Here is a 14,764-nt window from a genome sequence, read left to right as displayed (position 1 = left end):
TGAAGATTAGAACCATAATATCTCATGAACTCCTCTATCATTCTATGTAATTATTATTATTAGCAGATCACCTCCAAAAGTTTCTTACAACATTATCTTCAATATCATTCCGCTTAAATATGGAACATCATCCTCATCTGCAACCTATTGTGGCTAATTCAATCTCCCCCCTTCTTTTCTCTCTCAACTCTTCATCTGATCATTGGGTGCTTTTACTCTCCAATTCTTGTGAATTCTCTATTAACATCTCCACAAAAAACAAAAAGCAAAAATAATTCTCTATTAAGCTTACTGGAGAGCCTTTAGATATTTTGAAATATGCAAAATTTTTGCCATGGATTTATTAGTTGGTGGAGGTAAATTTGAAATTCCGTCCTAAAATTATGAACTTTTTTTTTTTTCTTTCCTGTGTTACAACAGTCCCAACTAATTAATACCATTCTATCTCATTGGCCTTAGTTCAACCATATTATGTGTTTTGTGGCGATTGTGCTAAGTCGAATAACCATATTTTTATCTCTCACGTATGAATTAGGCTAATTTGGGTGACAAGATCTTTGAGATTGAGAAATGAGTATCTCTCTCAGAGATCTCTCCATCTCTGCAATTCTCTCCCACTTCTGTGAATGCTTTTCTTTAGTTGATTTCAATTATATTTACTACCCTATTTTAATGTGTGCAAGATTTTACAATTTAAAGTTGAAAAGACCCAGGTGTGTAATAATCCCCATAATCTTAACCCAAGCCCGAATTGCAAGGTCGAGCACTTGAGCCTCTGGACGGAAGAAGTTGTGGGCCATCCAAATTGAAGCCCATGTTTCAACCCCAGAACTCATTGATCTTGATGACGAAGGTGAAGAACTTGCCTTAATTGAAACGGGAAGAAGATCCAGTCATAATCTAGGTGGATTAGGCAGGTGGATATCTAACACGAGAAAGTTAAGATTAGATGTTGTCAATGATCAAGGTAAGAGCTTCCTACATGTTGTTTAAGCTCGCAGCAGTGCTAGGGATCAACCGAAAGTATAAAACACCCAAGTACTGAAAAGTTTTAGGGGCGGTTGCTTAAGGCGGTAGATTGGAAAAATACGGCCATAATTGTTTGTTTTGCCCTCCGACACCCTTTTTGAACCCCCTAAACCTAATTTCACATTATTTTAATGTTGTAGACTATTGAGGACGATTGCAACGTCAAAAAGCACGTGGAGAAGAAGACATCGATTTGCGAAGATTTGGTTAACTGTTGAACTCTAGAGAAGGTTACTTAGACTCCTCTCTAAATCTATTATTTTCTTCACTTTAGAGACTAGTTTTTTTTTTTTCTTCTTTTGAATCCTTACTGGAAATTGATTGGAGATGAAGAATTATTATTTCTATTTTTTTCGAGCAGATTGCTAGGAGAATAGATCTCGTATCTATTTTAATAGTTGTTACTTCCAAAGAGAGTGATTAATTCTCAAATCCATGTTGAGTTTTGTATTTTTGTTTATGGAAATTGGAAAGGCTTTCGTAGTGCTCTAAGAAAGTGATTTAGGTTTGAGATCATTCCAAAAATCTGTCAAAGATGGATGATCAAAAGTCTAAATTTTGGACTTGAAAAACTGCAGGAAAAGTTGGTAGTTTCTTAAGGAGGTAGCTTAAGGCGGTCGATTGGACCAACCACCCTAAGCAACCGGTTGGCTTCTAGATATAGAGTCATTGACATGTTTAGAATGATAAACATATTAGCATGTCAAACAATTCAACTATATATGTAATTGTGTCATTACCTGACTTAGCGAAAAAATACTGATAAACATGCTAAATCCTCACAACCAAATATTTTAGTAGATCCCAGAAAATCCCTAAATTATGTTAATAAAGTTACATTAAAGTTCAAGAATCAAAGTGAGTAGAAACAACCACAATACCTGGTCTAGTATTCTTAGCTTGGGACATCAGGGGTTGTGGTATAGGACATTGTCTATGTCTCTAAGGTTCCCAACACTTTCCATAGTTATTGTCTTTTATTATCGGAGGTCTTGGATGCATGGTTAGGATAGCCATACATACTATTACCCTTTCGGAAAAGGTATCGAAGCAGAGTGACCCATGATGGCACCGACGTGGTCATGTGGGCGGCCAATAGAGGTAACCAATCTATGAGGAGATACAATGACCCACTATTTTTCATGTAGCGGTAGGATTGCATATGTTGAGGGTTGAGTTCATAAGCGTCCTAAAGACGACTTAGGTGTCTTGAGGAGATATAAAAGATATCCACCCTAGCATATGTGGATGGCTATAGGATTGAGGAATGTTGTCCAACTGAGCTAATTAGTCCATGAGCATTAGCATTCATAGGTGGAGAAGGCTACTAGATTAAAAGGACACTAGGCATAAGAAAAGGTATCTGGACCACATGTAATGTGCTGTCGTAAGTTTAAAATCCCATGGTCCTTTATCAGCCCATTTTGGCCACAATCTAAGCATGACACTAGCTGAATGGATAGGGCAATGGAAATTTTTTCATGGAAACGACAAGAAGGAAAGACAAAAGCTAGATGTTTAGCTTCCTTTCACTTGGCCTTTGGTTGGCTCGCATGACATAATTTTGGCAAGGTGTGCTAGTCCTGTGTGTTTTGTGAAGCAAATCTTTCGCCCGGAATTTATGGATAGTATGCGGTGAAGGAAGATAGCAGCACAATCAACAACTTGGAGTCCTCCCGCGAATTCTTTGTTGACCCGTGCAGCCGGGAATAGGCCGGCACCGGGCCTTGGGTTGCTATGAGATGAGAGGCACTCCCTTCGGTGATCTATTCCTCTCTGTATCTTTGATGGTGAAGCCTTGGCTGTAAGAGAAGGGATCAGCGGCTCTTGAGTTGGGACTAAGTCATGTAGCTTTGAATCGATAATTTGGAGCTGGTGTCAATTCTCAAAGTACCCTCCAACCGGCCCCTTTGACTTCTCGCGGTGATCTCGGATATTCGGCTCCTTGCGCCAATTTTGCTTTGTGTTTTTCTCTTTTGTTCCTAGAGAGGCCAATGTTGGCGATAGTCTAGCAAGGTGGCCATGTCTATCTCGGAAGAGACATGTTGGCCTATTTCCACTCCGTGGTTGGACGACCCTAGTTGTGTCCCCACATGTTTTCCCTCTATTTGAATGGATTAACTTCACACCAAAAAAAAAAAAAAAGGTTTAAAATCCCTAACATGCGCCAATACTCAGACCGATGGTTGTAGTGAGAGAGTGTTGACCGATACCCCTGCCATGGTTGAAGATGTGGACCGTACCCCTTACCTTGGATCCCAATAGAGTTAGTTAGTCCGTGGGGGATCAGAGTGACAATACCTATCCAGAGGAGGGCCGATGTATATCTTAATACATGTTTACCTTGATAGAGACTTGCATAGTTAGATTTCCTAGATGCATCATAATATATCATTCCATTATTCATTACATTAAATCTATGCGATCGAGGTATATGTATGTGATTGTTGCCTTGTTGAGTTTGTTAGAACTCTTTCCTTGTGATATCTTGTTTCTTTTCTCATATCGTTATGCAAGAATAGAAGAATCATCATATCTATGGGAGAACCCCACTGAAGAGATACATGAGATGTTAGTGGGAACTCATTACAATGGGCACGAAGCTATTTGTGGATGTATGGAATGCTCTTGCGGCACCCATTGATGGGAATAGAGCTCTAGTTATTTGCCGTTGGGATAAAGGGATGAAGGAGGGTCTTAAGAGTCTTTTGATAGGTAAATTCGAAGAGAAAACCCTTAAATTGATGAAAGAGAAAAATAACGAGACATTTTTTATTTTGCTTATGCTTGTACATTCTTATTTGATTTGATTTGATTTTTTTTTGTCTTCATTTTGGGATTTTGAAACCTTTATTTCTTTATTAATTAATGAACTTGCTTTTGATTATAGGATTGTGTGTTTTTTATTTAATATTGATAATATAACTGAGATCTTGTGGTTGTGGATCATACCCACGGGTTGTCGAGGCAAATCCAATACTGTCGGTGGGGGGGTGGATATATGCACTCTTTTTGGAAGATAAAATTGAAAAAATTAATACAAGATATCTCGGTTCCAACAACTTTTTGCCAACCTTGATTAGCAAGTATCGGTTTTGGATTTGGTTTATGTCAATGCTCAATTTCTCTCAAACCAAATCAATGATATTTGGTGCAATAAGTAAGCAGTTCTTGATCTTTTACCCACACTAGCTAAAGGGGTCTGTGAGGAATTCACAATTTAAAGTTGAAAAGAACTAGGTGGATACATGGGCTCTTTTTGGAAGACAATTGAAAAAATTAATACAAGATATCTTGGTTCCAACAACTTTTTGGCGGCCTACACTAGTTGCACTAGTTTTGGTTTATGTCATGCTCAACTTCTCTCATACCAAATCAATGATATTTGGTGCAATTGGTAAGCAATTCTGGATCTTTTACCCACACTAGCCAAAGGGCCTATGCAGGATTCTGCAATTTAAAGTTCAAAAGAACCGCGTGGATACATGAGCTCTTTTTGGAAGACAAAATTGAAAAAAATAATAAGGGATATCTAGGTTCCAACAACTTTTTGGTGGCTTTGACTAGTTGATCCGGTTTTGGTTTATGTCATGCTCTACTTCTCTCATACCAAATTATTTGGTGCAATGAGTAAGCAGTTCTTGATCTTTTGTCCACATCAACCAATGGCATATGCAGGATTTTACAATTTATAGTTCAAAAGAACCGGGTGGATACACGAGCTCTTTTTGAAAGACAAAATTGAAAAAATTAATACGGAATATCTAGGCCCCTTAATTAGCAGCATGAGTTTTGGTTTATGTCATGCTCAACTTCCCTCATACCAAATCAATGATATCTGCTGTAATGAATAAGCAGTTCTTGATCTTTTACTCACACAAGCCAAGGGACCTAGCCTTTTGACCTAACCCATTTTTTGGTGGGGCCTAGAAAAATGTAATTGCTCTTTGCTCATTTAGTATTAATGACCAATGCTTCTTCGTGAAGCAGTCATAGATTAGATTCTCTTTGGTGTTACCCCTCTCCCAAAAATAATTGTATCAACAAAACAAAAAAATATTAGATCGTTAACATCACAAGATCAAGAAAATTTTTTGTCATTCCCATTTCTCTTATCCTCAAAGCTTATGAGCTCATCAGATGATGCTTCAAGATTAGAGTCAGCATAACACTTGAAATCCTAATCCGCCAAACTATATTATCCATTATTTTTTAAAGAAAATGGAAAATCAATCTTTCTAAAGTCCAGATATGCTTGAGTATATGGATAACATCTAACGAAAGTAAGAACTAAAAATTAAGGGATAAAGCAAGTGTGAAAGTGGAACAAAACTATGATCCAGGTATCTTCTGGAAAGAGACATGAAAGCCCAGATGACTCCACCCATTTCAGTCTAGAATCTGGAATCTAAAGTCAATTAACGGAAGGAAACTCAATACTTATCACGGATTTATTTGAGGAAACACTTTTACTTTAAAAAAAAAATGATTCTTGGTTAGTGGGTTTCACGGGAGAAATTTTGGATTCGATCCATCTTACAAGTGACAAAAGGATACAAATTCACCGGTTGAATTTTCCTCTGAGCTCAGCAAATCCAATTAGATTAATAACTAATAGCACGAACTTAGTACGAATATGGTTCTCAATTCAAATCGAATTTTCAAAACCAAACTCACAACATGAATAATTAAACATTCATGCCAGAATCCATTTTTGGGTGGAAACCCCATTAAAAATTTTAAAAAGAAGAAGACCTAGAAGTTTCTCTCTCTTCTAGTAAAGAATGCATGCGCTAATTTGACACGATAACTGTTTTTGACTTCATTGATGAATAAGAACAGTGAACTTCAAATAATGCAATTGGATAAGATATGAATGAAGTTCGAGGAGCCTTAGAAGGACACGTAGTGGACAAACTTATCTCAAAAAGAATGTTAGAACGCCACAGTTATACAGAGAGAGATTGAACAGATCAGGAATTCCATCGCAGATTTAGTGCAGTTAGATTGGAATAAGATTGCACTCGTTCATTCACTGTTTTGCTGTCTAACATTATTATTATTATCTCTCGTACTTTTCCAGAAAATGCTAGAATTTACGAGCGACTCTTGGGTTTCTTAAGAGTTTTTTACAATTTTACCTCTCTCTTTCAGGTGATGAAGGGGCAAACTTTTTAGTGGTTAACATCAATGAAGTTGAGCTGATTTCTCTATGATCACTTCAGCAAGTTTAATTGGATTGACGTAAAGTAATGCATTAATTACAAGTAGTAGAGAGATTCTCTCTCATCGTTGAAGAATTGATACAAGATTCCTAGCTATCTTCCAGAATTGAAATCACAAAACAGATAACACCGTATCTGGTTTTCTCTTGTGGACCTTCAGTGACGAGCGCTGTGAACTGGAAATTATAGACGAAGGAGAGAAAAGATTGATTTTGCATACAGTTGCGTCCAAATCTTGCTTTTCGAGTGAATCGCGATTGAATATTTGATGAAGTAAATCAAAACCTGTATTCAAAAACAAACAGTGAGAACGAGTTGAGTTGAATGATGAGAAAAAGCTGACATGGGTTTCCTCTAAGATTGGCATTTAGGTCCCTTCGGCCATAAGTTTTGGTTGGGCATGCATAATGGCTCATACAACCATGCATTGAATAACTCGGTGGGAAATGATGCTAGATATCTTGTCTAAGGTGGATATAATGCTAGATTTACAAATCTATTCACGAGATGATCAACTTTTCCCTGAGCTTCATCCCCTTGTATAAGCCCCTTAAAGAGAAATGTGGGAAGTCTTCAGCATCGGGAGAGGTACTCCAGAGGTCCGATGATGCGTTCCTGAGCATCAGTCTCCTTCATAGTCTTGTTGGAACATAAGTTGAGTATGACTCAATTACCTCAACAATAAGTTGAGTATAACTTGAGTACCTCAACATAAGTTGGGTATGACTCAAATACCTCAACACAAGCCGCCATACCCAAGCTTTGTTGATGTTGCTTGATCACCATCTGACCTCAACCATATATTTGGGTTGAGCCCCCATGGTCCACTTTGAATTCATCTAATTTGATATAGTGGATTTGATCGATCACTAGTTTGGACCAAGTTGAGATACTTGATGCAAATTGGCACAACACATACGTTTGCACTTTTCAGATATATGTGGATAATCGAACAACTCAATCTTCATCTCGTTCACCCAAAAAAAAACTCAATCTTCCCTAAAAAAGGAACCCAATCTTCATGGAAGCATTATTACAAAGGCAATGAACCAAGAATCGCCTATGGTCACTATAACCAATGTGTTGAGGTCAACTTAGAACTGTTATTGGCTTTGCCTTCGCAGCTACATCTTTTAGAGTTGGAGGCTATTCAGGATGCACTCTTCATTGCATGCTTCATTCATATTTCCAACTTAACAATCTTTTAAGGTTGCTTTCCTGCTGTTAATTAGGCCCTTAATGGGTAAGCCCAATCCTAAGATTAGCCAAATTGTAGTTTAGTAGACAATAATTTGAAACTTTCATCCGGTGTCAACTAGTGTTTTGTCAACTAAGCCGTAATAACGGATTCATATATGTTTTACATATAGAAATGAATTATTATTTCTTTATAAATGAACGATACACGTCCATAAGTTAGATCTAAGGGTTGAGATTATAAAATAAAAAATAATTTAATTTTCTAAATCTAACGTCAACTCTTAGAAGTAATTAGATGATACATTATTGGACTTAGTCAGCCCCACAAAAGGCCATTGAAAACGGGCTGATTGCCTCCATTTTGCAAATGAACAAAAATTAAATAAATAAATATTAGAAAAGTAGGAATCCCCTAAAAAACCACCTGACCTGTTAGGGACGAAGCGTTCAAAAATAAAAAATAAAAAGTGCAGTGAATATTATAAAAATAAGCAAGCTTCAAAAAAATAAAGAAAAAAGAAAAAAGAGGGAAGGAATGAAATGGGAGGAGAAGAGATGGAGAGTCCGGATCTGCGACCCTGTCGGGGAGCACTTTATGCTTCCGGACCCAAATTACAGGGGGGCCTAGGGGAGTCCGGATCAGCGATTCCGACGGGGAGCACAAACCCCGCTTCCTAACCACAAATATCAGTGGGCCCATGGTGAAAAACGCTTTTTGGAAAAAATAAAAAAAAATAAAAACTTTTTTTTCGCCAATAGGACCCGCTGGTTTGGAAGACATGGGGGAGCACAGTGCTCTCCCTACTGGAAGAAGATCGGGATTCGGCCTGGGGTGGGTAATGGGAGTTTTTTTTTTTCTTTTAATATTTGTCAGCTGTGGGGCCATCGATTTTGTAATGGTAAACCGTCAGGGAGCAAAGGTGATGATTCGGATTCGATGAAACGGAGCTGAGGAGGAGAAGATTCGCTGAGTCATTTGGGAACAAAATCCCATGTGGATAAACTTCAGAAAACAATGCCGAGTTAATTCTCTCGGACACTTCGAAGCTTCCAATCCCTCCGCGTTTTTCCTGCTTCGCTTGCTTGAGCTTTCCGCCTATAAATAGATACGCTAAATGGCTTCCACTTTCGTAGCAAAGCTCAAATGGCATCTGTATCTTCATCTTTCTCTCTCTTCTCCTCTCCATGTTTTCTCCGCCAAAAGCTCCGCTCCGACAACGCTAGGGTTTCTTCTCCGCCTCTGTCTTCTGTCAAATTCCGGTCACCTCGCGTCGCCGCCACTTACACCTCCGCGGAGACCGGATCTCCTTGCATCTATTCTTCCAAAATTACTTCGCCGGCATCGCTTTATGAGGTACTAGGTGTACCAAAGAGCGCTACCTACCAAGAAATCAAGGCGGCGTATCGGCGGTTGGCGCGTGTTTGTCATCCGGATGCGGTGGCCGCGACAGATCAGAAAGAACCATCCGCCGTTGAATTCATCAAGATCCACGCCGCCTATTCTACGCTCGCCGATCCTCAGAAGCGTGCCGATTACGATCGCGAGCTCTTCAGCCGGCAACCAATTCACAGATCTCCGACTCCCGCTTCTGCGTACGCTGCGACAGCAGCATCGTACAGATCTTACATGTCTGGTTTCGGTGGCAATACTCGCCGGAATTGGGAGACCGATCAGTGCTGGTAATCAAATGCCTTGGTTACTAGAGGGTTCCTGCGTTTCACTTCGCTTAAAAAAACCAAATTCGAGGTTCAAGATTGAAAATTTGCTAGACAAAACAGGGATCCTGCGAAAGGTGTTAAAAATATGCAGCGTCGGTTTTCACGAAGAGGTCTTCTGCCGTGTGATCTTACTTCTGAAACATGCGATTCCTACTGTTAGGTGTGAAAGCGAGTGCTTGATGGAGTGAGGAATAAGCATTGAACTGGCAATTAAGGAGTTCATGAAACAAGGAAAGGATAGCTGATGTGGACATGGATTCTATTTCGTTTCGATCTGTTTGTTCCTGGTCTTCTTTTTGGTGGTCGAGAATGGTTCTCGTTTGTTTTAAGGACTGGATTTGATCAGCATAGCAGAAAATTATACTGGGATGGTATTAATTTTTCTTCTTCTGAAAAAGAAAGAAGAAGTAGAGCTTAGTCACAGTACTTACCCCTCAAAAACAAGAGCTCAATCACAGTTTGTTGAACCACGTCCTTTCACCTTCTCATGCTTGTGGCTGGCTAGAAATTCTCTCAAGTTCAACAAGCATTTCAAGAAATCATGTGTAAAATTTGATCTCATAGTCGGATATTGGGCTATTTGTTTCGGACTTTTATCCTTCTGCTGCCTGGACGTTGTAAGCAATAGTTTATGTTTTTTCCCATTAAACCTCTCCAGATTTTGGTTTATTTTGGATGTATTTTCCTGCGAGCTGCAATCTTAGAAGGTTGACATCAGTAACAATAATGCATTAAAAAAACAGAGAACCAGTATGTTGTTCTTCGTTCTTCATTTCTTTATTTCTTTCTTTTTTTCTTTTTTTTTTTGGGACCAGAATAACAAATCTTCATTCAAACAAATTGAAAAAAGATTAAGAAATACACAAAAGAAGAAAAAGAAGAAAAGAAAAAAACAGAAATACACCCAAAAGAAAATACAAAAAAATAAATGCATGTAAAAACACAAGGTTTGTACAGCGTAACCAAGGAGAGGAGTTGTCCAAATTGTCATAATGTAATAGATAAGTTCCCTAGGCTAAGGTATAGGTCAAGCCCAATATAACCTTAGAACACGCCTTAAAAGGCAAAACCGACAAGCTATAAAGGCAAACGAACACACTACAAGGGCAGAGATAACATGCAACAAGGGCAGAGAGATAACACATCACAGCAGCGGAGATACTTCAACGGAAACGCCGACTAGTTTGAAGGGCGGATGGGCAAGTGCTTCGGCAGTTACATTGCTAGCTCCAGATCTATGGCCAGATGATGTTGCAAGAACGGCTCACAGCAGGAAAACACCCATATCCAAAAGATGAACAGCTAGATCCATGACCACAAGCAGAAGCAAAACTTGCAATTTCCTTTTGTGCCACAACATGGCCATCTATATCACGACTGGATCGATGCACAACAGTGGCTCCTGTGCTAGAACTTGCCCAACAAATCAAAGCAACTCGAACAAACAGATAGCAAATCGTGAAACAGTTATGGCAAAAAAAGAAAACCCAAAGAAAGAGGGAAAATAGAGAAAAAGATGTAGAGGAGAAGAGGTGAAGAGAAGAAAGTGACAGTGAGGAAAAGGAGGAAGCAGAGAGACTGAGGTGGAGGACCACCGGTGCTCTCTGCCTCAAAAGAAGGCATGCACTTGGGTGTTCAAAGCCAGAGAGAGGCAAGAGTGAAACGTGGGAAAGAGGTTTTCAGGGAAGCTTCTGGCGTTGCTGCTGAAATCACCTATTGAGGTGAAATTATTATTATTATTAATTTTTTTTTTGATAATCAAGTGAGGTGAAATTTTAGGCAGCTCCCTTGAGGGTCAAAAATCACTGGTGGTCGCTTCAAAAATTCTACCTACACTTAATAGATTGGCTTGATTCTGTTATGTAATTCAACCTTTGAAAGTGAAATTATATAAATGCCCATAAGTGTCATGACCAAGTAAACCTCTTATACCCAACCCTTATGTCACCCATATTTTTCTTACACTTTTCGGAAATTGCCCACCATACCCCCTCATCCTACTGGCAACCACTGCCTTCACCATCCCCCTTCTTCTATCGGAAATTCTTTGCAAAATAAAAGTAACCGCAAGCGCACGATATCATATAGCTAACGGGTCGATTTAAGGGAGATATGTCACTTTAAATATTAACTTTTTAACGGTAACGCATGCAATGATTCAAATTTTTTAACTAATTAATTAAACTAAATGAGTGGTCCTAACGCATACATCTACTAAATGAATGGTCCTAACGCATACATCTACTATGGTCGAATTGAAATTAAAAATAAAATGGATATAATCTAACCATTCATCATATCTAATAAATAAATAAATAATGCATAACTAAAAAACAAGAATAAAATATGCAAACAATAAATAAATTAATTAAAGAGAAGTGATCCGAGTGTCAACTCAAGATCGAGGGAAGGGGAGTACAACTAGAATGACTCTGACTGTAGCTTACAGTCCATTGATCGGGGAACAAATATTAAAAATTAAAAAATAAAATAAAAAAAGGGCAGCAAGTAAATAGCAAAACAATAAATGGAAAAAGAGAAACCCTCTTATACCCAACCCTTATGTCACCCATATTTTTCTTACACTTTTCGGAAATTGCCCACCACACCCCCTCATCCTACTGGCAACCATTGCCTTCACCATCCCCCCTTCTCCTGTCGGAAATTCTTTGCAAAATAAAAGTAACCGCAAGCGCACGATATCATATAGCTAACGAGTCGATTTAAGGGAGATATGTCACTTTAGATATTAACCTTTTAATGGTAACGCATGCAATGATTCAAAAATTTTAACTAATTAATTAGATTAAATGAGTGATCCTAACACATACATCTACTATGGTCAAATTGAAATTAAAAATAATAAATGCTCATAGAGAGGAGTAAATGCTCCAAGAAGACAAAGAAAAAACGGTCTCCTTAGGTGGTTGCAAAAGAATAAAATGACCAGAGTTCTTATCTAGGTTTTTTTTACCCTAATTTCTATAGAGTATGGGAATATATACCCAGTTCATACTTTTGGGCTGACTATGATACTTAGTAGCCCTTTGATTTTTATATCCCAGATGAAGGGTTGGGATGACTCACGATGGGTTAAGGACCCAATCTTTCCAAAGAAGCCTCTAAGACATTTGTGCTTTACCCTTACAGGATTTGATGGTCAGACTCACGTTGATGTGGATGTGACCAAGGAACTTATTTTCGCCGAAATTTGGTGATTTCACCCCCTGGCGAACCAAAACCAGGGGATGAAATGATATATTGCAGATATCTCGCGATATTTTGCGATATATCGGATTTTTTTTTTTTTTGTGATTTTTATGCTATTTCTTGCACATTTTTGGCGATTTCTCTCGCGATTCTATCACAATCTTACCAATTCTATCCCAATGATTCAAGACTCAAAATTTAATGTGCTAAATGTAATTAGGAGGAGAATCTACATAGAATAACTTATAAATATGAAGACATTTTATAACAAAATCTTCAAGATTAATGAGCAATCTTACCAACTATATTCTAGTGATCAGTCCTCAAAAGTCAACATGCCAAATGTGGTTAGAGAAGAGTATATATATGAAATAATTTATGGAAACAATTTAAATTATGACGGGATTTTGTAATAGAATCGTCGGTTAATCATTTCAAATATGTCCGAATGATTTAGGCCTTAGAAGGTAACACGTTAAATGTGGCTAGGTAGGAGATTTAAATGGAAATATTTATAAGAAATAATTTAAATTTACCACATATTTGCATCAAATTAGGATAAGCATCAAATTTGGGTTCAAAATGACCAAAAATACCCCCGAAACTGTTAGGTGAAAATTACTGAAAGTCAACATGCCAAATGTGATTAGGGAAGAGTGTATACATGAAATAATTTATGGAAACAATTTAAATTATTAATGAATCTTGTAATAGAATCTTCAGAGTGAATGGATAATCATTCCAATTATGTCTGAATGATGTAGGCCTGAGAAGGTAACATATTAAATGTGGCTAGGTAGGAGAATTTAAATGGAAGAATTTTTAGGAAACAATTCAAATTTACCACATATTTGCATCAGATTAAGATAGGCATCAAATTTACCACAATTATCGAGTAAAAATACCCAAAAAATTAGCAAAACTTTCTATATGGGGGGCGAAATATCGTCGAGATCTCAGCAATATTTCGCCATTTCGCCCGGTTCACCGGGTAGCCAACCGGCAAAACTTTGTTCTTTAGATGTGACAACAACCCCTTATTTTAGCAAACAAAGCATAAGCGTGCAATACTTGAGGGAGTCCCAACCAAATGATAAGGTTCCTTGCAAGTTGATTATTTAATGAATCTCAGTGCATTCAATGCTGAAATTAATGCGTTGATCGACATCTAGGTGAAGATACGCCGAATCCCCTTACAATGTTACTTTTACCTATAAATAACTTGTCGGGTTCTTAGTCAAAGGCAATCTGAGAAGTCCACTATGATAGCTAGCTGTCTCCATGAGCGTCATTCTCAACAAGTATTCTACTGGAAAGTGCCTTGCCGAGAAGTATCTTATGAACCTTGCGAACAGAGGTTGAGCCAAACGTACTAGTCTACGTGGCCAACCCAGGTCCAAAGGCTTAAACCATAATGCTTGTAACAGTAACCAACTCAACTGGCAAGGAAACAACGGAGTAGTTTTCAGTTACAATGTAATTGGAAGCAAACAAAATTGGCCTCAAATCCTTGAGGCCATGTAAAATCTTACCAGACCTGGTGGAAGCCATTAAATCCAAAACCAGTGGAACTGCCAAAGGTGTTGCTGACATGGACAAGCCCACAGTCAATTATCTTGTAGAGCTTGATTTCGAGATCTTTTTCTTCCTCGTTCGTCAAGTACTTTCGACATCACGGCTAGTGGACGAGCAGGGAGATTTTGAGGGTGGTGGTTTTCAAAGCTGTAGAAAGAAGATAGGTGAGCGGAGAATTCCTTCACTAACCTAAGTTGGGTAAGGGAGTGTAATTTGATCATAACAAGCATTTTTTTTTTTTGTGGTAAATAAAAAGGGGGATGCAACAATGGGGCCATTGCGCCTCCCGCTAAGCAATGTTCGGACTTTTGAGTTCGACCTATGCAAATATTAACCATGTGAACTACCAGTGCAAGCACTGTGACCGAGGCCTAGTATAATCCACACCAGAGGACTAATATAATCTTCAAAAGCCAGTAGTGATCCCATGCTCAGGCCGAAGAGCACACAACCACCCAATGTGAGAAACAGAGGTGTAGAGGGAATTCGAACCTCTCAATTAATTATTAAGTGTGGATAACCAATAAGTTTTGAAGTGAGCCACCTGTAACATTTGACCCTTAAGAGAGCTGCCTAGAATCTCACCTCCACTTTATTAGGCATGAGATGACACTTCAACATGAAAGTCATCATGGTCCATGCAAATCCTAATGCCTTTTTTTTGTTGGAACGTCGAAAGTTATATTAAAGAGTGAAAAAATACAGATTACATAACTATCATAAGCATCATAGCCATGGAAAACAATGTATTTTGGACTCAAGGATTAGATGCCATGGCAAGTTGACAACAAGTAAGGTTCATATAC

At 38.3% G+C, this 14,764-nt stretch overlaps 1 pseudogene; it reads left to right on the top strand.

Moving 5' to 3' along the window:
- Positions 1–8,598: 8,598 nt before the first annotated feature.
- On the top strand, positions 8,599–10,823 carry LOC149015079 (chaperone protein dnaJ 11, chloroplastic pseudogene; annotated as a pseudogene).
- The last annotated feature ends 3,941 nt before the right edge of the window (positions 10,824–14,764 follow it).

Source organism: Hakea prostrata, chromosome 5 (assembly GCF_041222555.1).
Source record: "Hakea prostrata isolate BN-2017 chromosome 5, UWA_Hpros_2, whole genome shotgun sequence".
Classification (NCBI taxonomy): Eukaryota; Viridiplantae; Streptophyta; class Magnoliopsida; order Proteales; family Proteaceae; genus Hakea; species Hakea prostrata.
Note: the sequence above shows the minus strand (reverse complement) of the source record. Positions and strands in the feature narration are given on the sequence as shown.